This window comes from Protopterus annectens, chromosome 2.part0 (assembly GCF_019279795.1).
Source record: "Protopterus annectens isolate FY-2018-M chromosome 2.part0, PAN1.0, whole genome shotgun sequence".
Lineage (NCBI taxonomy): Eukaryota > Metazoa > Chordata > Ceratodontiformes > Protopteridae > Protopterus > Protopterus annectens.
The window spans coordinates 1877357104-1877382139 of record NC_056728.1 but is presented as its reverse complement, the minus strand read 5'-3'; positions in this window follow the sequence as shown (position 1 = coordinate 1877382139).

The following is a 25036-nucleotide window of genomic DNA, read 5'->3' as shown; positions in this document are numbered from 1 at the left end:
CTGTCTCTATTTGTACCCTAATTAGGATTTACCAGACTAGAGTTGGAATCACTGTTAGAAGGGATAGAGAATGGGATACTGTTCAGACCCATGGGGGTAGAACACATGACACTAAAAGTGCTTCTCAGCAAAGTAATATAATTAGTCATGGAAGACAATCACAACAGATTTCGTGCAGGGCATGTCAGTGTTGATCTACACCTACCAGAATCGAAGTCCCAATCATGTTCAAGAAGCACTATCAGATCAGTGTCTGCAGGGTTACCATCAATTAGGTCACAACCTGAAACCAACTACCATACAGCTCTCATGACAGCTCCTCTTCATGCTCACTTCCACTGCCACATATCCTATCCTTAGGAGATGTGTATGACTCATTTGATCTTGAACTGCTGTGAACTAACTTTGGCAATGCTGTTACTTATAATTTTAAATTCATAAAGATTGTTGAATGGTTTAAGTAAAAGGGGCAAAACATATCCAACCCAAAGAAAAAAGGAATTTGGAGAGTGGGGGTTTTGTAATAATGCTGGTTAGAATGTTAGGGGACTGTGGAAAGAAATCTCTGTGACATCAGATTGCTGTCATCAACACCACTACTCCTCTAACATTCAAACAGCTGGCAGCTACCTACACATGAAAAGTATCAGTATATCACTTAGTGAGCATCCTGCCATGTAAACAAACACTGCTTCCACTTCACCCTCACCACTGCACAAATATTTTTGTCTGTAAATTCACAAATTATTGTGCATGACTAAATAAATAATCAGATATGCAATACATCTGCAAACAACGTACATTGATCTGATAATAAATTGAAAATATGAAAAAAATGATACATTTTCATTCAGATCCAGTGCATGATCCAATGATTTGAAAGCCTGTATTTGCACTTGTTTTTGCCCTGTAACTCATCTAGTGCAGATACAGATTCTTAGTGTTAGCACTTAAATTTGCTTGTTCATGCTCAGCACTTGTTTAGAACTTGTAAGCACTAAATAAGCTACTAATTACTATAGCACTCTATCTTCCTCATTACCTAGAGGAAAACAGTTTTTGTACTTACTTTTCTCACTTGCTTAGAGAAAATCAGCTCTTGTACTCACTTTCCTCACTTATCTAGAGGAAAAGCTCTGCAAGTCTCTTTTTGCATGGTCGTGCACACAGAGCAGTGTAGGGAAGCGCCAGTTAGCTGGGGTATACTATTCCCAGCCCCACAAAGTCTGCACTGTAAATTTTCCCTTAGAACTAGGCAAACCTCAACTCAAGTGCTTCAGATCAGCTGCTGTTATTGCAGCACTTGCAAAACAGAAATCAGCACTTGTCCTAATCTCCTAGACATCACTATTATTCTCCAAATTTCCTAGACAGCACTATTATAATATAGCATAAGTCCCTCGATTGTCCGCAGGACTTAAGCTCAATTTACTCTTCAAAGCATGTCCAAAGGTCTGCTTCAGGTGTACTCTCCAGTTTATCTGGTGGAATTGGGTATCCTGATGCAGTGTCACAACTGCCTCGTGTATACAGACAACCCTCTCCTCTTACCTCTAGACCCAAACACTTGTGAGAGATGCAAATACACAGCCAGACTGAAGGCTAAGCGATCTCAACCCATGACTGTAACAGACAGTCAAGAGGATAAGGGACACACTTGCATCACACCACCTGTCACACATGAATCTACAAAACAAGCACCGGCAAAACATATGCATAAATACACAAAAACATATTTGGAGGCACTAGGTACCAATCTGAAAAAGAAACAGTGCCCTCCAAAGCAGACAAGCAAGCAACCTGCACCCCCAAACACAAGCCAGAAAACACATAATTCACCTCAGCAGTGTGCCTCACAACAGCCTTTAAGGCAAAACACCATACCTAACACGCTAGTAATAGGAGACTCTATAGTAAGGCAAACAGATGTTCCACTCACCAGGATGAACAAGGTGAAGGTTACTGTCAGCTGCCTGTCGGGTGCTCGGATCCACCACATAACACAGGTACTTAGGTCACTCCAGAACAAGTACAAGTATGACGCTGTCATTGTACATGTTGGTGTGAATTATCTAAGACGTACCTCCCTGGACTACATGAAAAGAGACATTGAGGAGCTCTGTGATCATGTAGCCCAAGCTGGTATGACCCTGACCTTGAGTAGCATACTACCTTCACCTAGAATGATACCAAAATACAAAGACAAAATGATCAATTTCAACAACTGGCTAAGCTTCTGGTGTCATTCTAAGGGGATTCAGTGTCTGTCTGCCTGGGCTGACATGATAGACAAGCCTCGCTGTTTTGCCAGAGATGGGTTGCACCTGTCACCCCTAGTTTTTTGAATACTGGCCAAGGCTCTTGCCGTTCCCATAGTGCCTTTTTTAGGCAAGGCTCAAAGGACAAACCAACCACCGTAACCAGCACAGGTAACCAAAAACTAAGGGTAATGCTACTCAATACCAGAAGTCTCAACCTCAAAATGCACACACTCAAGGCTCTCCTCAGCATGGAGAAAATCGATGTTTGTGCAGTGACGGAAACCTGGTTCAAGGCTCAAGAGAGCACCTCGGCACTGCCAGGTTACAATTCATATCATACCTTCTGGCCTCAGTTACCAGATCGCAGTACAAAGGGTGGAAGTGTATCCATATTCATCAAGGATACCCATATCTCCAGGTTAGTAGCGCAGCATGATGCCCTAGAGATCATCCATGTGCAACTATCAGCAGGCAAAACCACATTTCAAGTCGTAGCCAGTTATAAATCACCCACCATGTCCCAAGATGCTCACTCTGCATTCCTTGAGACATTGGAAAATATAAAGGTCCTACCCAACACCATAATCTTGGGTGATTTCCACAACCCTGGTATAGACTGGGCGAACTACTAATGTTCCAACTCCTATGCTTGGCGATTCATAGAATTTATAAATTAAAATGCCCTTGAACAACTAGTATGTTCCCCCACTAGAGGGGACAACATATTGGATTTAATCATCACAAATATGGGCGCCCACTGTACCACACCTGTTATCACCCCTCCTTGGTCAGATCTGACCACAAACTGATAACCCTGGATATCCTCACTCCTCCATCTCTCCCAATCAAAGAAACCATAGTCAAAAAACTTTCCAAAGCAGACTTCATAACTACTTGCATCCAAAGTGGAAAGCTTCACTATTCCCTTGCAGAAGGATAATGATATCCAGGATGCGGAATCCTACACCAAGGCACTTTATATACATCTTCAGGATTGCATGGACCGTGTTATCCCAAATAAAACCAAGACTACTTCCTCAAGCAAGAAGAAACCAGTCTGGTGGACCCTGGCCATAAGCAAACTTTACAATAAAAGGAGGAAACTTATACAAAAAAAGGCCAAATCTCAAGTAGAAAAATCATCCCTGATCAGCATTAGTACGAAATTGAGGGCCCTCATCAAGTCAACTAAAGCTAATTTTGAAAAGAAAATTGCCAAGGATGCCAAGGATAACCATAAGGCCTTCTATGGCTACGTCAAAAACCTAAATGGCAATGCTCAGGTCTGTTCTGAGCTAGTACAAAATGGAACAAAATACACTGACCCTTCTGACATTGCCAACATCTTGGCTGAGAGGTTCAGTGCAAATCCCCCCCCCCCCACCACCTACAGGGCCTATTACCATTCTAGGGGATTGTGTAAGTCCAATTATTACTGATACATTGGTTAACAAAGCTCTATCTAAAATTAAAAACACTGCCTCCATGGGACCAGATGGTGTCCCAGGCTGTGTCATACTCGAGCTCCAAAAGGAATTAACCCCGCATCTTAATACCCTGTTCAGTCTCAGCCTCTCCACAGGATATGTGCCCATAGAAAGGTGCACGGCAATGATGGTCCTGCTACACAAGGGTGGGGCCACAACTGACCCTGGGAAATATCGACCAATAAGCCTGACCAGTCTGACCTGTAAGGCTATGGAGCAAATCATTATGGAACTCATAAATGGAGAGATTGGGAACCTCCAGTCACTGGACCCCACACAGTTCGGCTTCGTCAAGGGCAGATCATGCCACCTGAACCTGGTGGATTTCTTTGAGACAGTTACTTAGGCTATAGATAAGGGAAAGGAGGTACACACAGCTTACCTTGACCTTGCTAAAGCATTTTACACCATTCCCCATTCAGATATTATTGATAATCTCACCAGCCTGGGCATAAACCCTTACGTCACAAGATGGATCACAAACTGAATCTCAGACAGATCCCATAAAGTAAGAGTAGTGGGATCTATGTCTGAATCCAGACCAGTAACGAGTGGTGTGCCTCAGGGCACTGTCCTGGGGCCCCTCCTGTTTGGCATATACTTCTCAGAAGTACAGGCAAGCACGGAAGGGCTGTGGCTGACTACGTTTGCTGACGACTGCAAACTGGGTGCTATAATAGAGTCTCCGGCTGACATGGAGATCCTCCAGAAGGGCCTAAATGAGACTGATGCATGGTGTCAAAGCCATGGTCTCAAGCTAAATGCAAAAAAATGTGTAGTAATCCCCTTTGGAAAAAACAGAGTAACCGCAAACTACAACATAGGAGGTAATCCCCTGAAATCTGAAGAAGAAATAAGGGATCTAGGGACCCAAGCAGATAGTCAGCTTTCCTTTGATAACCATGTTGCCAAAGTGGTTAGAAAATCCTTCTATGTGACCCATCTGATCACGAAAGGGTTCGCATCAAGATCTAAGGATGTAATGGTGCCCCTCTACTCTTCCCTCATCAGACCCATTATTGGGTACAATGCACCAATTGGAATGTACCTGGCTAGACATCTCCAGCAGCTGGAGAGACCACAAAGGTACCTAACCAAGAGGATTACTGGCCTCAAACAGTTGCCCTATGCAGCACGATTGAAAAAGCTAAGACTGTTCTCTGTTGCATACCGCTTTCTCAGAGGCGATCTCTGTCTAACGTACAGAGCCATGTCCAACCCAGAATTGTTGAACATGCTCCATCTTAGCAAAACCAAATCTACTCGAGCAACACGCTCTAGGGATATAAACCTCAACACAACAATGAAAAGAACATGCTGGAGGGATAGATTCCCATCACAGAGACTTCCCTTACTATGGAACAGGGTCCCGATCTACATAAGACAGAGCCCTTCACTATCACTCTTCAAGAGGAACCTTGATGAGTGGATGGGTAACAGAAAGTTCACACTGGGGATCACGCCAATGGCACTACTAGATAGGGGCCAAGGGTACTAGCTGCTAGTACAAGGGTCTAGGGAACTACTAAAGGGGCAGTGAATACTGCACAACATGGCTGGGCTAATATATGCCTTCGGGCAGGTAGCCCAGTACCAACCTATGAACCTATGAAGTCATCAGATATTGAAATAGCTGCTTTTACTACATGCCTACTTATATACACCACTTCAAAAGAAGTTATTTTGCAAAACAGGTAAAGAAGGTGATTATTACTTATATGATGATGTCTTACAGCATCAATGAAAAAGAGTCAGTGAACACTCAGGTATGAGATCTACAAACAATAATATGATTAACTGTTATAAAATAAAAAATATATATATTTTAAGATGAGGGAAAATGTCAGATAAACAAGGACAGCAGACTATGCATCAAACAGCATAGCCCGCTTATATCACTGCATGGATTAATTATACTCTATGTGTTTTTACAGTAAAGGAAACATTAACTTGAATATCATGGTCCATAGTTCTGGACTAGATGCTAGTTCTTTATCTGTGCAGCCATATGCTGTGCATGAGCCTGCTGCGCGAGGTCCCATCCTACTGTTGCCTGCTGGTTGTTATTAGTTGTAATGGGTTTGGAAATGGGATCTATGATGACAGCATTAGTCACTTCAACATCACACGGTGGCACATGATCACAGTACAATATGCAATAAAAATTCTGCATGCAATAGCTAGGTCACATTGAATGGCACCCCCAGACTCATACAGGGACCTAAAACAGCTCTTCAGGAGATTGAAGACTTTCTTGATGACAATATAGGTCTGAGACATTGATGTCTTACAGGCCTTTTCTGCAGCTCTACTTAGAATTCTCACTGGTGTCATCAGCCATGGTTCCAGTGGATATTTAGCATCAAATGAAACAGAAGAAGAAGAAAAAAAAATAAACAAGAGAGAGACAGAGAGAGGGGGGAAAGTGGGTGGCAAAAAGAAAGAAAAAGTATTTTAGTATTCAACAATATCTTTTCTTATAAATAACAACTTAAACACACTACAAAAAAGAAATATTTTTCAACTAACCAATAAGATGACCACTGAGTGGTACAGTGAGCTAGTGTGTCAGATGTGGGAATCATTTGCACTGCCAGGATGCTGGTCAGAGACATTGGTAATGCACTGCCCTGCCTCACACACTACGTGGTAATTTATAGAATTGTAGCATTCCTATTGTGGATTAGAAGGGGCCCTAACTGCAATATGAGTGAAATCTATTGCACTGACTACATCCAGGAAGTGTGGCATCCCATAAAAGACATGCATAGTCCTGACTCTGTCCTCAAGTGACACTGGGAAATAGATGTACTGATCTGCACGTGCCAACAGCACATCCAGGCACTATTGCAGTATCCTCCAAGCAGAAGGCTGTGAGACGCCCAACATGTCCTCAGTATGTTTCTGGAAGGTCCCCATGAGGACTATACATACCTTAGTGTCCACAGGGATAAGAAGTGCACTCATTCCTCCAGTACCCCTAATGGGGATCATATATACCCACTAAGACCATTATAATGTCTCTGCCCACTCTGAATCTGTCAAGTATCTTCTGATTATTAAAGTTATAATGCATTATTTTCTGCCTGTATCTCCACCTTCATGGCCAGCAAACACCACTAGGTGCAAACGGTTTTGTCTCAGCTGAGTCAGGGAACTCACACCTGGAAATAGCCAGGCTAGCAGCAAGTGAAAGCATTTCCATGGATTGCAAAGTGGATAAGATTTGCAGTATTCCACTTTATATAATGTAGACAGTGCAGAAAGCAGCAAAATTCTACTATGAATTATAAACAGGTGATATAATGCTTTATTGGCATACATTGAGTTACATCATATCTCATTTAAATTTCATTATGACTTAATTTGTGTAAGCTTATTTGTGGCCATTGAGCATTAGCATAAGTGGCCTCTATGAATCACAGCTTAGCTATGCTTATTCACAGACAGTGCAAATAGCCATAACACATCCAGTAATGGCTATGAATACTACCCTTAGTATTTCTGTACAGTTTGTATTTTAGTACTTTTAAATTAGGACATTTTTAAGCTTCCATATAAATTGCAAGACCTTTCAAGGAACAAAATAATGTAATATTGATAGCAATGCACAAAAATGTATAATTGTGAGCTAGTAAGAGGCTTCATTCTACAATCTGAGAAATTATTTCCTATAGCTACTGAATATGACTAGTATTTAAAGGTTTCCACATAAAACCATTACTGTATCATATTTGTCTCACAGCTTTTGATTCACTGGCGTGCTTCTCAGCTGTACTGCCTTGTAGAAAGAGTCTGTTGCCCTCCTTGAATTTGAGTTTTTTTTCACTTAAATATGTAATATACTTTCCTCGGATTCTTGGAAGAGTAAATGTCCTTTGCTTACACTGGAATTATACAAATGCTACCACATGTATGAACATAATCTGTCAAATTTACAGTTTGTCTTCCACCTTTGGATGACTTCCTCAGACAAAAGAAAAAAAAACTTCATACACAGTTTTAAAGTGAAAAAGGTGCCAAAGCAAAGCACAGTAATTGAATTCAGCCACCATTCAATTAACTAATTAAATACTAAGTTAAATAATTAAAAGTGTTCTGCATCAAAAACCTTTTTCTTGTGTTAAAAAAGCTCATGTCATTAAAATAAAATCATTCATTTAAAACTTCTGTCTAACACTTAAAAAACAAGATGCAAAACTGTACTCTAACATAAAGTACAGAAATATTGAATACTGAAAAGCACTTCACATTAAACGTTTTTGGAGTTATTCTAGCCAGATCGGAGCCTGTTTTGCTTTTTTTGTTTTGGAGAGTTTGTTGTTCCAGTTATTTTCAAGCGTTTGTATTCCATGGCTACCGACAATGGTTTGGATTCCTCTGTTGAGCTTACTTCTCAGCCATCATTGCTACCTGGTTCTGGTGTGAGTGAAACAACTAATCTCACACAACCTGAATGAATGAAAAGCTTGAGAATTTTTCCACGAGAGTGGACAGTTTATCCCAACCTAGTGGTGCAGTAAGACTGAAGGTCACAGCAGGTTCTATTACAGGAAAGCAAATATCTGAGTGTTTGGCTTTAGCTAACAGCGCCATTAACAAAGTTGGAACTGATGGAATGAATTTTGCTGTCAAACACAGCTTGCCTGTAAACAGAGGCAGTGGCGAAGGCCCTATCCATTTAAACTCAACAACTGAGTCCTCCTTGGGGCTTATAGGGCTTCCTAATGTTGCACAATGGTTAAAAACACAACCAGCTTTTGGATTTAACTGCAAAGATGTCATTAGTGAATGCTTGGCTGGAGGAGTTGAGTCTTTATCTCTTAAGTTAAAAGAGATTGATCGGAAAATGTTAAAATTAAAAAAGTTACAATTGGAAGTAAATTATTTTGGAGAGTGTAAGAAACAGGGTGTAGTACCGAAAGGTTTGCGATTCTGGCAATACCCTTTGGGGTTAGAGGTGGGGACAGTGTTTTGCAATGAACTTTTAACGTTGTTTGACAAGCACGGTACTGAATTAATGGACATGATGTGCAAATATTATTCTATTTCTATTGAGGCTTTAACTAACAAAATCACAGTTTTAAACAATGACATTAAAACACACCCTGAGTTCATAAGGTACCATTATGATTATAAAAGGGTGTTTTCTTCTACTGACCAACAATTAATCAAGAACACGGAAGTGAAACTCAAGAAACTGAGAAGAGACATCAGTGACTATAAGAATGGGGCTGCATACCCAAAACCACCACCCTCTCAAGGTAAGGGTATATTTGGTCATGCCCATGCACAACGTATACATGTTGTGAACACAGTCAATGGGAATGACCCTGAGGTACCCATTAGGGTAGGACCAGAAGTCAGTGATCTAGATCTGTTTGAAGGCAGCTGGAGGGAGAACATTGCTGACAAGCATCCTGTTACCAACGCGCTAGGCGACAACCACTACAACAGTAACGAAATTAATGATTCTTTTTCCAACAGGGGCCATAACCATCCATGGAGATACAATACGAGGGGCATGAAGGAGAATCACAAATACAACCGATAACTAATGCACCTGTCATTTTGTTGAATGGTAGTGGTGAATTCAAAGTGTACAATTTCTCAAGTTACACCATTTGCCAGGAGTTGTGTGAACTTTTCAGTAAGGGTTTGACTTTTGTACCCGATTAACATTTTGACTTACCAGGAGTTTTGATCGATTTGAAATTATACATTTGAAAATTGAACTTGTCTGTAATGTTTGGAGGTATAGGTTACATCAATGACCTTTTAAGAGTGGCTAGTACGTAAAACCCATCCGTGTACCCCACTCTATCTTTGTTCGAGCACATGTGCGAGTCCGATTTGAGGTCTTTATGTATGAGTGCTAGAAAAAATGTTATTAAGAACATAACTGAGGATGAAGCTGAAGCTTTGAGGTTGGTCAGAGCTTTACCAGTCCAGTTTTTGAAACTGGACAAAGGTGGAGGTTTGGTGATCATGGACAATGATGGCTATGACAACAGAATATTTGATGTGTTAGATAGTAAGATCTACGTGAGGTCCAGCCTTAATGAAATGAACATTGCTTATAAAAGAATATTTTCCTTCCTTAGGGATTTGTTGATAGAAGGGTTGATCAGTGTTGACGTTTATAATTACTTTGTGATTTTGAAGCCTTGAACACCCAATTTGTTTGGTTTACCTAAACTACACACAAACATTGAAAACCCTCCCATGAGGGCTTTGGTGAATGCAAGGTCTTCTATTACATATGCATGCTCTAAGTTTGTGGATGACTTATTAAAGAAATATGTAGTGAGGGAGGAACAGATATGCAAAGACTCTTGGGCTTTCTTGAAAAATTTAGAAAAATTTAAATTTCATGATAACATTTTTTTCTAAACAATAGATGTGGTGGACCTTTATTTCTCTATCCCACACAACATAGGGTTAGAATATATCACTAAGAAACTTATTTCCTATGGAGTAGAGAGTGATGAAATATGTTTGATTCAAGAATTACTTGATGTGATTTTGAACAACAACTATGTCAGTTTCAATGGCAACATCTACAAGTGAGTGGTAGGGGTAGCGATGGGTTCCCCATGTGGGGCAAGTTATGCTAATTTAGTTCTAGCACAGTGGGAACACGAACACATATTTAGTAAAGACATTCACAAGAAAGTAAAGCTTTACAATAGGTTTTTGGATGATATTTTCATCATGTTTCAAGGGAGTGCAGATGACGCATGTAGCTTTGTGGAGGCATTAAACAACCGTACTTCTTTCTTAAGATCCATGCACACATACAAAGAGGACACTATCAGTTATTTAGATGTGAAATTGGTAAGGGACACTTTACGTAAAGGCTATTTAGCTAAAATTTTCAGTAAGCCTATGTATTCCAACATGTTGTTGCATTTTTCCAGTTGTCACCTGTTCCATCAGAAGAAATCTGTCCTAAAGGGACAGTTGGTAAGAGCAGCTCGAATGACATCTGAAGACATGTCATTTGACGATGAATGTATCTTGTTGAAGCACATGTTTATGGGTCGTGGTTACCCAGAGTCATTAGTTAATGAGGTGGTAAGAGAGGTTTGTAGTAAGAGACTGTCAGGCATTTTTAATCCCATCCTTCCCATAAAAGAAGGAGATTTAGTTTTGGATGTGGAAGAAGAATTAAGTGTGGTGGTGCCCAGTACAAGTTCACCACCAGTAGTCGTGGGCTCATCAGATACAGACTTGGTTTGTTACAAGAAGAGTTTTATTACCCCTTTTACTTTGGAAGCAAAGTTTATTAGTAAAATCCTTAGAAGAAATTGGCACTTATTGACCTTTGAGAAGGATTTAGTAGAGAAATTAGGCGACAAACCAGTTATTATTTTTAGAAAAAGTATCATGGAAAGTAAGATTATGAAACCCCCTAGAACAGAGGGCACATATAAATGTGAGGCATGTAATTATTGTAAATTCATTTCTCCAGGGTCTAGTTTCACAGTGAATCAACACATGTTTAAAGCCAGAGGCCGGTACAGTTGTAGTTCTAAATCAGTGGTTTACCTGGCTTCCTGTCAGTCATGTCCAGCTTTTTATATTGGTAAGACTGACAGGAAATTAAAAGAAAGGCTTTATGAACACACATATCATCTAAGGAAGAAGAGTAGTACCAATGCCCTAGTGAGACACTGTAACGTGAATCCTACCCAGGCTTTTTTGTTCAAAGTGATAGATCAGGTAGTGGTTGATGAAAAAAGTGGACCACATCAGTTACTGTTAGAGAAATGTGAACTTGTTTTGCAGCTTAGGCTGAATTCCTACACTGTATCCAAAAACACAAAAGAGGCACACCACGATGATTCCTCTCCCTGGTTTAAATGAGCTCACATCTTTGACTTGTATTTTGAAGTTGAGAAGTCTATTGAGGTGACAGACACAGTATTTCATTTCATGTTAGCAAAAAGTAGCAACTGTTGTAGTTTATTGCTGTTTTTCATCTTGAGTTCCTTTGCACACTTTTATAGTGTAGTAACAAAAATTTGTTTTAAAATAATTTTTTTTAACAATTTTAGAACACAGATCCTCTAAAGTCTTAGAACATAGTTTACTGTATGTAATTGTACTTTTAGGTATTTGACACCCTGTCCATAGTTATTGACATTTTTGCTTCAGACACTGTCACCTTTAAGTGTTGTGATAGCAGTCTGTTGTTATATTTGTGCTTATTTTATACTTATTATTATTATTATTTTCCTTACACTCCAAGCATATATTTAAAATTATACTTAAAACTACGTTTTCCTACATTTATGCTTTTCATTCAGTATTTCTGTACTTTTTGTTAGTGTACAGTTTTGCATTTTGTATTTTCTAAAATGAAAATTTTAAACAAATGTTTTAAATCAATTATTTTATTTTGATGACGAGTTTTTTTAACACAAGAAAAAGGTTTTTGATGCAGAACACTTTTAATTATTTAACTTAGTATTTAATTAGTTAATTGAATGGTGGCTGAATTTAATTACTGTGCTTTGCTTTGGCGCCTTTTTTCACTTTAAAACTGTGTATGAAGTTTGTTTCTTTTGTCTGATGAAGTCTTTCAATGGTGGAAAATGAAAAGCGCTTCACATTAAATGGTTTTGGAGTTATTCTAGCCAGATCGGAGCCTGTGTTGTTTTTTTCGTTTTGGAGAGTTTGTTGTTCCAGTTATTTTCAAATCTACAGTTTGTGCCAGTAATGCTATGACATGTAAATAATTAATCCTGGAAACATTTTATATTACATTTAGTAGATGTTTCATTTTTCACGAAATATGTTCATAGATTCATAGGCTTATACTAGGCTAATGACCACCAAGGCTTTTATAAGCTTAGCTGTGCAATCTAACTCACTTCTGTCTCCATGTATCATGGGTGTTTATTAGGAGGGGGTATGTTAGGAAGTTTCTAGAAGTTATGTGGGGAAGGTGTTAGTTTGGTCATTACTGTCTGCCTCTGTTTATCAGAGATATGTGAGTCATGCACTGGGTGATGTTCTGATTTCCTATCCATTGGTCAAGGTTACACTTAAATAGGGTTAGGGATGGACTCTGCTTCCCATGGATAAGGAGAATGTTCCAGACCATGGAGAGCCTCTAAAACACATTTCTGTGTTGCCAACATGTCTTATTTATGTCACGAGCAAAATTTAAACCCTTGGAACTAGCTGTTCTGATGCTGTTCATTTTGCGGATGCGCAAAAGGTCCATTATATAGTGATATGAGAATACATTTTATGACAGACATAGATAGCCTGTCAGTAACCTGTAGGGGACAGAGTATAGAGAGAGAGTGTTAAGGCGATCTGTATAGGACAATGTGTTTTTACCCTGGATTCTCCTGGTAAGGAACCTTTGTAAGCATTCCAGCTGTTGCATATTTCTGGTCAAGTACATGCCGAAGGTGACATTATGATCAATGATGGGTCAGCCAAGAAGGAGAAAGGTTTTTAGACCCTTTTTAACTTACCATGGTCTGCAAGATGTGGAAATTGTAGAGCACTACAGGGTGGATAGTGATACAATACATGAACTCTGTAACCTCTGCTGTCCACAACAGAGAGAATGAACAAACCGAGGGGAACCAATACCTGTGGCGACTAAGGTATGTGTAGCACTGAGAATAGTAGCTACAGGAATTTTGCAAAGGCCAACAGGGTATATGCTGGGATATCACAGGCAGCATCCCAGATCCTACATGAGTTCCTGAATGCTATATGACAACATGCCACCGATTATGTATAAGCTTCCCCATATAGCCACCGAAATAACAGGATGACTATACAATTGCAAGAGCAAAACTCTTGAAACCCAACTTTTGATGTGTAAACCCACAAATAGTACTTGGCTCCCCCACACCCAAAACAACAGGAAAATGGCAGTTTGTACAATCAAAGGAATAACACATAATTCACTTGTTATAAATGCTTTCCACACAATTTTCACAAAATGTGTACATATTTGGTGCAAAACTGCTTGTGCATTCAACATTCTGTTTTTCGGCACATTGCAGCCAATAGAATGTTGTTTGCACAAATAATCGTAAATATATATATATATATATCACTTTTCTTTGTAACATGTGAACAAATCTAGCATGTACCTGAAAAATACAAGAATACGTTAGCAACATCAGAAGCCTTCTGTGCAGATAAATCTAAATGAATCTCAATCCTCTGTGTTCTACAAATATGCATGTCCTCTCACTTTCAAGTTACCTAGGTACACTGTTACCTTGTTATGGTGTAGACTTATACCTCTGAGCATGGTAAGATGCAAATGAGGAGTGAACTCAAGCTTTTGGATTAATGTAGCATATGTAAATATAGTGTCAGCACTACTTCACTGTTTGTAGCTAATGGGTTGCAAGTGCAAATGTTTAGTGGGAGGGAGAAGGAATACACAACAATGCAGACTCTCTGCCGGCAGTGGATGTTTCAGCCAGGATACACTTACAAAGTGTAGAAGTAATTATAGCAGGCTTTGAAATGGATATTCAGTGCACTAATAGCTAAACTCTACTTTCTTTAATGAAAAATGTGTTTTAATGTCATGTAATGTTGTCATATCATTTAAAGACAAATATACAAAATGCCCTATACACTGCATGTGTGAGAGTACAGCACATATAAGAAAAGAATGGGCACAATATAAGAAAAGACAGAGCTGCACTGGTGCAAACAATACTCATAAATGGTTGTGTTCATTGCACTAAATATGTAAGCAGCACGTACAAACAGCTAAGAGTGTACAAGTGTTATATGTTTGTTTTATATTGTGGTAGAAATGGGACCTGCTTATATGTACAATAATTTTATTCCTGTTGCAAATCTATTTCTGTGGCAAAGAGAGATAAGATACCCTTAATGTGATTTGTAGGTTCAGCAGTTTAGCAATTTGAATACAGAGTTGTGTAGAAATTTTTAATGTGTGTTAAGATGCATTTTGTATTTTTTTAATAATGTTAATATTTGCATCTTAGCACAGACACAGTGAAATGGATAAACACATTAAAATTCAATGTTAACTTACTTGCATGATAAAGACTGCATGAGTTACAACTATGAAACAAGTGTGGGTATAACACACTTGGTAAACATGATGACCCGTACAGTATATAGTATCTATAGATCATGGTTTAAGTCCAACATTTATCTTTTTTGATAAATGTTAATGCACATGCAGCTCTGTTTGTCATATTTGCATGTTGCTTACCTTCAGACAAACACAGTCTAATGGCCTACACAAGAAGCAAACATTCTCAATTTCAAAAATGATACATTGTTCCCTCCTTTGCTTTGCACCACGTACACCTGCTAAATGGTGGTGCATGATGGCCAACAGGCTTCCACAACACCTGCAGGTCCAGAATACCTGCAGACAGGAAGCAGACTGTTGACAATTTACAAACAGATGCATTGTATCTTGTTTGGTTTGCCACTGTGCAAACATGCTAAGCAGTGTTGTGCAGTGGTCAGCACAAATACAGAGCAATGAATGTGAAAATAAGCAGCTACTGCCTAATTTTTCCTGTGGCAGCAGTTGTAATTAAGGGTTATAGTACAGGTGAGCCTGGGTTCTAATCTAACTAAGGCCAAACTTTTCTTACTCTTGTTCCACCTATTTTATATAAAAATTAACAGTAGGAAAAATACTTACACATAGGAATAATTATCTATAGCATGTGCATTGAGCACAAACAGGACATGTGAGATATATTACATGTGTAACTGTAGGTATCAGTACAATTATGATTCTACAACTACACATTTATTTTATGAACTTTCATGTCAAACACATACATGGTTAAATATTCTGTACAGTAATGACTGTATAAAATACAATTGCAACCCAACCTTCCCTATGGAAACTGTTATAAGTTAATGGTCACAATACAAGTGAGCCTGTGTTCTAATCTAGTATACTCCCAATTTTAATAACGCTTGCCTACTCAATTTTAAAATATACAAAACATTGTAAACATAATTATGAATGACAATGCATAGGGATAGCACTGGAGCTCATATGAATTAATGTGTGACTGATGGTATACTGACAATTTATTTTCTGTAATTATAATTGTATTTTCTGGCTTTGGATGGACTTCAGACTTCAGTGATACTCATACACACATGAACTTGTCAGGTCACACAAATACATGGTTAACCCCCCCCCCCCCCTCACTCTGTTGTGTATATTTATATATATAATTAATGAGCATGTCTGACAAGTGCTTATACTGTGGCAAGGATGAAAAATCACCTATGTGAAATAACATGTTTGTGTATTTTGCATAGGTTTGAATCCAACATCGTACAAATTAATTTTATCAGTGTGTAAAGCCACACAACAAATGTGCCAGGTCATAAAGTATATGCCCCCAATACATGTCTGCAAAGTTTAATCAAATAACAGATACAGCTACAACTAACCCATAAACTAATGCCATCTCACATTTCAAATAATTATCATATGAATACATATTTAAAATTATTAGATAGTGATGTATTTGAAACCTGTATTATCTGTGCTCAAAATAAAAACCTCAGTGTTCTTACGCCTGCTGCCACAGAGGCAGCTAAGCAGCAGGTGTGTTTCTTACACTCAGTATTATCCAAACTGCTGATTGTTGCACCTCGCCACTCAATGCACCTGTGCAGAGGAAAGCAAACCAATAGAACTCTCATAATTTTATCAGTGAAGTAGATGCCTGCATTTGCTCATCGCTTAATTACATGTAAAAGGGGAAAACAGTACTAATATTTTTTTAAGGTTAGACAACTTATGACACAACATTTCCAATATGAAATATTTATGAACACCAATAGCATCTGTCAATTGTGTTTACTATAGCCAGTATGAATAAGGACTTTGCAAGGTCAAGTAGGAGTCCTTAAATGTGTATCTCACATGTGCAGACACTTTGCCATCAATTGCATAAACCAACTGCATAGAGGTGAGCTATGGAAAGTGCAGATTGACAAGTATTGCTTATGTTTTACTGTCCACTGAGTCTTCATCCCATTAAAGTACATGTAAAAACACAACCAAAGGGAAGGCACTTTTTAATGACTGAACAGATATTTAAACTGTAGTCATGTGTCACCTGTACCCATGGACTTGAAACTTGGTCTCTCAGTAACTGTTCCCAAATATCAACTACACTACAGAAATAAATACAAAAAATTATTTGTTACATACCGTGTACATCTTTACACTGACAATGCATCTTCAGATTATCTAATATTTGTAGTAATGTGAACAGCAGTTATTCACAAATATGGATGGACAGTCAAATATGATCACAAAAATGCGTGTATCTTTATGTGATGATTTAAGTGTGAAATGTATACAACATACTGGGAAAAATGCTTCATTTCTGCTACATGCATTTCTGACAGACGTTTGCATAGAATTTGTACAGCTATATTTAAAGTATACCTGCACATTGGAAACACGTCAGGAAATACTACATCCACACTTTGCACAATGTGTGTGTGTGTGTGTGTGTGTGTGTGTGTGTGTGTGTGTGTGTGTGTGTGTGTTTGTGTGTGTGTGTGTCTAGTCAGAAAAGTGTAATCTTACTGCAGTCCACTTGTGTGTATGTGTAGTCAGAAGAGTGTAACTGTGTATCCTACAGTCATCAAAATAAACCCATGGAGTACAGATATTTTGGCAGTTATATGTGCCTAACCATCCATTTTATTCAGGCCTCCCAACATCTTCTCTGAAACATCCAGTGATGATGTCATCTACTATAAATTGTCCAGCTGCATTATAAAATTCAAGCTTGTGCTGTGGTGATTGTGTTAAGTATTGAGCTTTCTAGCTGGTGTACATAGGTAAGGGTTCTAATCTATCTGCAGTCATTTGGTGTGTTTGTGTGTGTGTGTGTGTGTGTGTGTGTGTGTGTGTGTGTGTGTATGTTCACTTGGTTGACATTCAAGAGACCATTTTACACCATGTGAGACACTGCTATTCCCATCTTCTTTTTACTAGTCTCTGCTGATGTCATCAGTTATAAAGTGTTGTCTGACAAAATAAAAGCCAGCCTGTGCTGAGGTGCTTGTGTTAAGTATTGTGTTCTGTAAATAGGTAGGGATTCTGTTCTCATTGTTGTCAATTGGTATATGTGTGTTTGTATTTGTTCACTTGATTGACTTTCAGAAGACCATTTTAGACCTGCATGTGGGACACTGCTGCAAGCATCTTTTTCTTCCCAGACACAGCTGATGTCATCACTTATAAGGTGTTGTCCAACACTATAAAAAGTAGACTTGTGTTGTGGTGCTTGGGTTGCATACTGTGCTTTCTAAATAGTTAGGGGTTCCATTCTCACTGCAGTCAACTGCGTGTGCTTTCAGCAATCACTATGGTGACAACTTTAGAATGATATGTGAGTCCTTCTATGTTAAACACTCTTCCAGACAACTTGTTGTAGTATACAGCGATTATGTCATCCTGTATGGCATGCATTCTGACAATATTCAAGACAAACTTGTGTGTAGCAGTAACATTAACTACTGTGTTTACAAGCAATTTTAACTACACATCTAGGTGTTCTAATTTGACAACAGGAAACTTGTGTGTCTATACATGCAACTATCACTTTTGAGACAATTTTACACAAGGATGTAATAGCACATCTGTGTCATACTCCCCTCCCAACATGTTCTCCTCAGCATACAATGATGCTGTCATACTCCATAAAGTGCAATATGACAGCGTTGCAGTCAGAAATATGTGGTGCTGCTACGTGACATTGCATGGTATTCATATTCTATACTTACACAACTGTAATGGTCAAGTCAGGCCCAGTCTACTGGTGTGTGCATGGGGGAGATGGTACATTATGGTCATTTTATGATCTTTGTAATTGCTCTTCATTTCACTACCACTTGGGGTATCTTTCACGTAGCCCCATGCATCCATCATCCTCCTTTTTCCTTTGGCCACACAACATCCTTCCTGCAGAGGAGTGGAGGATGTCCTCATGTTAAATATGCAAACACACATCATGAAGCAAGTTCCTTCCGCAAAGCCTCTGCAAGCCATCTGTAGACCAATGCATGTATGATTGCTAATTTTGTCATGGTGTGGTGCACATGTCCCATACTGACAGTGGCAGGATGTGATGCAATCCAACAGATATGCAAATATGCACAATAGTCTTACTATTTTTCTTAATATAGATATAGGGATTTTTACATGGTATAATAATGGTGAGGATTTCATGTGATATTGGTCATTAGCCTAATGTCTTATGACCCTATGGACAGTTGACATGTCAATGTTACTGTCTTTGACATGTGATATATTGATGTGTGGATGTACAGTATGGCTACAAGAAGGTATTACAATCTGTGATGTGAGCTAATGTATTGATGGACATTGCTGCTACTGCATTACATGCTCCTTCTATAGCAGCTGTAGTAATATGTCCACTGAGAACTGCTGACATGGTATGGTACACTTGTACGTCTATTATTGGCATATTAGGACATGTGTTGTAGTGGAGCAGATCAACCTTCTATACAGTTCACATTCTGCCATCACAGTGATACTTGCAGTATGGCACGGGTGTGTGTCTACATACCATCATTAAATGCTGTGTGACAGACATCAATATAAATTCATGCTGATTACATGGTCACATACATCTTGTCTTATACAGATGTTATGCTGTGATATACACAATCAGTGTATCACATGTTTTGATTCAATTGCAAGCTTGTGGTATTCATTGTATTTGCAGGTGTTTTGCTATACCCAAGAATTATTGCGGTGGACAGCAGCACCATTGTGTGACTATCATAATTTCTGTTAGATGAAATGGTATGTATGAGCCACAAACAACTGATCTGTAATGTGTCCTGATATGGCATCAGGCCGCTCAATCACAGCTTGCCCATGAAACACATATAGGCATATGTTGTGCAAATGATATAAGTATGTGACAGTGGTACAGTTGTATGACTGTGTGCATAGTACCAGTGTTTGGAATGTGATGAATGACCAAGGTTGTATTTGTAGGTCTTTTCACAAATCATTTATTCCAATAAATGTGAAATGTTAAGTGTAATGCACAACTAAGCACAGATCTGTATATAGATGCCACCAGACGTACCCAGCTGGAGGAAATTGACAATCCGTTAGCTGAAAGACTGTCTCACACATCACCTGCCTGTCAACACTGGCCACCAGCCAAAGTATACCTGCAGACAGTATTCAGTTTTTATTCTAATGATGGCAGCTCATCTGTGTATTCTGTATGGCTAATGACACAGAATCAGTTGGCCTTGACAACATCAGAGGTTGCCTGTAATGTGCCTCAAAACAATGTACCTATAAGACACAGTTGGATCCATACATCAACACAGCCTCCAAGGGGACTATATTCCCATAGAAGAGTGTACATCAACATGCAGCCTTCTGACTGGGGAGGAACATCACCTGATGCATGCATGTATAGACCCATCCTGAATCTCCTAATCTGTGAAGTAGGCCAACAAGTCATCATGGAACTTTTCTAAAAGGACACAGGTAATATCCCAACTGTGTGTGAAACACATGTCTGATTTGTTCAGACTACATCATGTCTATTACATCTATTCGATGTTCTCAAGAAGTTCATCAAGGGCATGCATCATGACATCACTATCATCTTGCATAACTTAACCTGGGCAAGGCATTTGACACAAATCCACAATGAGGTATTACTGACAAACTGCTACAAGTGGCCATAAATACCTATGTCACCAAGTGGGTAGACCACTGGATCACATATGTGACAGATAGATATGTTGAAGTGTGTGAAGTGACCTATATCTAGAGTCCAGTGATCAGGTCTGTACCTCAGGGGTCTGTACTAGGCCCTTTTCGGTTCATTAAGTCTCAGACATCAAGAATGACTTACATATCCATTGTCCAGCCAGCTTTGTGTAGCACTGCAACATGCAGACAATCATTGAAGCCATGGAAACACAGTAGATGAACAAAAATCATGGTGGAGGATAGTTACGTTATAAAAACAAGTACATGAGCTAATGATAATGTAGACAGCACACCCCATGAACAGACCAAGTGGTATGTGACCTCTGTACTCAGGTAGATGTATGTACAATATTCACCAGCATGTGCCCACAGTGCTGACTACTCTCTTGTATGTAACACATCTCCTGAGTATGTGTGGGCCATCCACATCACAGGGCATTATAGTTCCAGAGTTCTCATCCTTCATCACACCAATAACTGAGTACAATGCACCATTTTTCATGTACCTCACAAAACATCTTCCAGGGATGAGTTAGTTAAGTGTACCACATTTGCACAGTGAGCTCCTATACATCTTATCGGCCATACCTAAGTATTCTACTTGTTGCATAAACATTAGTGCTTGATGGTTCGGAACCCCCATCAAGGTGTTATACAAAATTGCATGTGTGATATGTGTTCCTGTGATGCTTACAGTAAATACATGGCTGATTGACAGCATTGATGGCATGGGTTACATTCATGACATTGTGGATTGTGCCATATATATGCTATGCACACCTGTCAGCTATCCAGGATTGCTCATTATTTCTAAAACAGGTGTAACAGTGCTCCCTCCTAACACCTTTAGCAGATGTTAAATTTTGATGAAGATGTGCCTGATTCCCCTCATTGATTATTGACAGATCATGACAGTTGTATGGGTATGTTCTTGCAGAACTATCAATAATCACTCAGAATTAACATATGCTATGTCAAAGACATGGGATTAGTAGTGGTATTATTATATCATCCACGATTGTACATGCTTCTGCCCACTGTTATCCTTGAGCTGTTGCTATGTGTCCTGCTTGGTTGAGACCTATGCTGACATTACAGTCATATTCAGGCAACTAATTTTGCACAATTTCTCAATATGCACCTAACCTCTATTTCATATACTGTCCTTGATATATGTCTTCTCCATTATTCATGTCAGGACACTTACATTACAAAGAATCCTCCTCATTAATAGGTCACCTTGTGTGACAGTCACATAATATACAATAACTGTGTGATGATATGAATATACCCACACAGGAAGTGTACTCAGAAGTGTTGATATGTGATTAGTGTTAATGCTACAACTGTCTTGTCTTTGTGGTGTACCTACATGAAAATGCTCTCATCTGCTGAACATTGCCATGTTTTAGCTGTCATCTTCCCCTATGTTCATTCCAACAATTCATACGTGTGTCTTTTTTTCAATACACACACTTCCCCTGACTAATTATACATAATGCAGTCCATGTACGCTTGCTGATCATTTCCAAAACTTTTATTCAGTTTGCCAGAAACAGGTTTCCACACTACTCTGCACTGTATACATTGCTTTATTAAAAACCCTGGAAGTCATTGTGGATTTCCATGCCATCTCGCAGACATAGTTTGTCCATAGGTAAACAGGTGTACTTGTCTGCAGGTGTTTGTGTTGCTTTACATGATTTCCTGGCCGGTAACACTGTTGCTGGCCACAAAACCATGCTTATTTACATTTAAATGCAATGCATGGTATGCATATGTCATTAGCACTGCTGCACACCATGCAAACACATAAACTCCATGCAGGCTTTATGCTAAGCCTTCACAGAGTTTATTGAGTCCCCAGATTTAACTATACTACAGAAATAGAAGTTAATTAAGATCAATTGAGAACATCCAAAACACACAGGATTTGTACTAAACAGCAGGAGTCACGTTCTTTGCTCTCTTTTTTTCTCATTTGTTTAGTATTTTTTTGATATGTAAGTTGTCCATACCAGTCTGTCTTTAGCCATAACCTAGTTACAAATACAAAGGAAAATGTAGACTTACAGAATAAACTGATGTAATTCAATAAACATATATTTATCACTACTAAGAATCATAAGAATTCTGTTTAAAAGAGGTAAAGAAAATCTGCATAGATCTGCATTTGTCAGTCTTGCAGCTCACCCTTCATATCTTCCACAACATGAGTACTCACTTGCTACAGCTAGTTAACTACAAGAGTACTCACTTGCTACAGCTAGTTAACTACAAGAATATTTCAAGGGAAATCACCAAATCATTAAGTTACGTCCAGGCTTATTAATGTGATATAAGTGAAGTTACATGGTGCTGTATTCTTGGTATAGCTCAGGTATGGGTAGAGATGAAGTTTCAGATCCTTAAGTCTAGGAGCAAGAGAGCCTTGTTACCATAGCATAAGCAGTACTATGGGATTTCAAGAGATGTGTGTGAAGCTGTAGAGGAGAAGATGCCTTAAAGGAAGAATATGCTTTGGTCGGTACAGTAATAGAAGTTATGTAGTTTGTAAGTAATGATACCGAGAAGAGTAAGCATCTTTCCTGAGACTAGAAACTTTAGATAGTGTTAAACTGCCCGACCTTGGTAAAGAAACTAATGAAGGTTAAATACTGTTAAGCAATGTGGGGTTTTTTTTGTTTAGGATATGTCAAGCTTTTCATATACTACTCGGACAAAATAGACACATTGTTCAAAAATAATGCTGTAGCTAAATAAAGAAAAAAGTCAATAAGCTGCATTATTACAAAAACAATTCATAAAATAAAAAGACATTTATCTGAATGCACGTGAGCCTTAAGTTTAATAGCATATATGTTGTCTCTCTTTGAAATAGCTTAATTGCACTATTGTGTCTTGCAAAGAACATTTTATTAAAATCTGTAAAAAAACAATCTCCATAAAACAAGATGAACATTGCAATGCAACAAGGATATCTAATGCTGAACATTGCAGTCATTCATTCAATCATGAAAGAAAATACCACACCATTTGAACAAATCAGTCAAACTAAACTATTTGGACTTGATACCAATGAGAATGTAAAATATGACAGCACACTAACTATGTCATGTCTCTAACAGTTCAGAAATTAGTGAAATTATACATCATAATGGTGGTATTCATAGTCGGGGACTTTACAGCTACATAATGGCTATTCTGGAGGAGTGCTACTATGCCTATATGCAAATAAATGAAAAGCAGGTTATTCATGCTGAATAAGGAAAAGGGAAGGGCTGAAATTATGTGTTAAGTACATAAGAATTACTATGTGAAAGTGTTATGCTTCATATTAGTTTGTATGTTTTCTGATATTACGAATGGATGTGGCTATTCACAGTCAGGTTTGAAAGATATAAGTCAGGTAGTGAACTGCACAGCTTTTATTATCACTATTTTTAAAAAACACTAAGGGGGACAAAATGTTTTATATAGGGGTATCCTTATATGAATGCCCTGCTGGTTATTTTAAAGAATGAAAAGGGAGAGATAGGAAAGAATGAAAAAAGGGGAGACACAACAGCAAAGGAGAGAAAGTAGGAACAAATCAAGAGGGGTGTGCTGGAAGAAGTAGGAGAGGAGTTGCACTATGCTTTTGGTGAGGGATAGATACCACATTTTTCTAAGAATTTTTGTTGGGGTAGTAATGGTGGGAAATAGGTAAGAAGCTGTAGGAGAAAGGATAAGGGAAGAAGGGGTGAGGATTGGTACCAGCAAAACATACTGAAGAGAGGCTTCAACTGTTTGAATTCATCTGTCCTTGCCCTGGTCCATCACTTCCTCACCTAAGTCCCAATGCCCTCATCCAGAGAAGCTTGCCAGGATTTCATGTGCTGTTTTGCCTGCATGACCCACGCCATGAAGCTGACTCTGTGAGGATGTCCCTAGATGGGCAGAGGATGACCACTCCTTAACTTGGAAGGTAAATGCTTGGGCTGCTCCTGAAGATTTAGGATGTGAAGAAAAATTAACATAAATGGAAGAGAAAAAAGTTAAAAAGGAGAAAGAAATGCATAATTAAAGCAAGAAAGACAGAAGAAAGGGGTGAGGAGAGACAAAAGAGAAAATGCACACTATAAATTCATACATCATATTACACATCATTCATTTTCTTACTTTAAAATAGTTTTATTTTGATAAATCTTTATTGAAGCAAAACTGAATGTATGGGAAGTGCTTATGCAGGCATAAGACTACTGATATGGAAAGTGCTTACAAGTTCGTGAGAAGATGAGAAGTGCTTATGCATACATTGTATAAGAAGTGATTATGTGCACTTAGGAAGGGAGTGTATTGCCATCAAATTTGGTGGGGTTTATATTTTCCAGTCTGCTTTACAAACATAAATGATCATATCTGTGACTGATATGCATTTGTTTACAATACTGCATGGAAAACAACCTTTATAAATACTTCTTATCAAATTGATTAAAGACAGAATACTA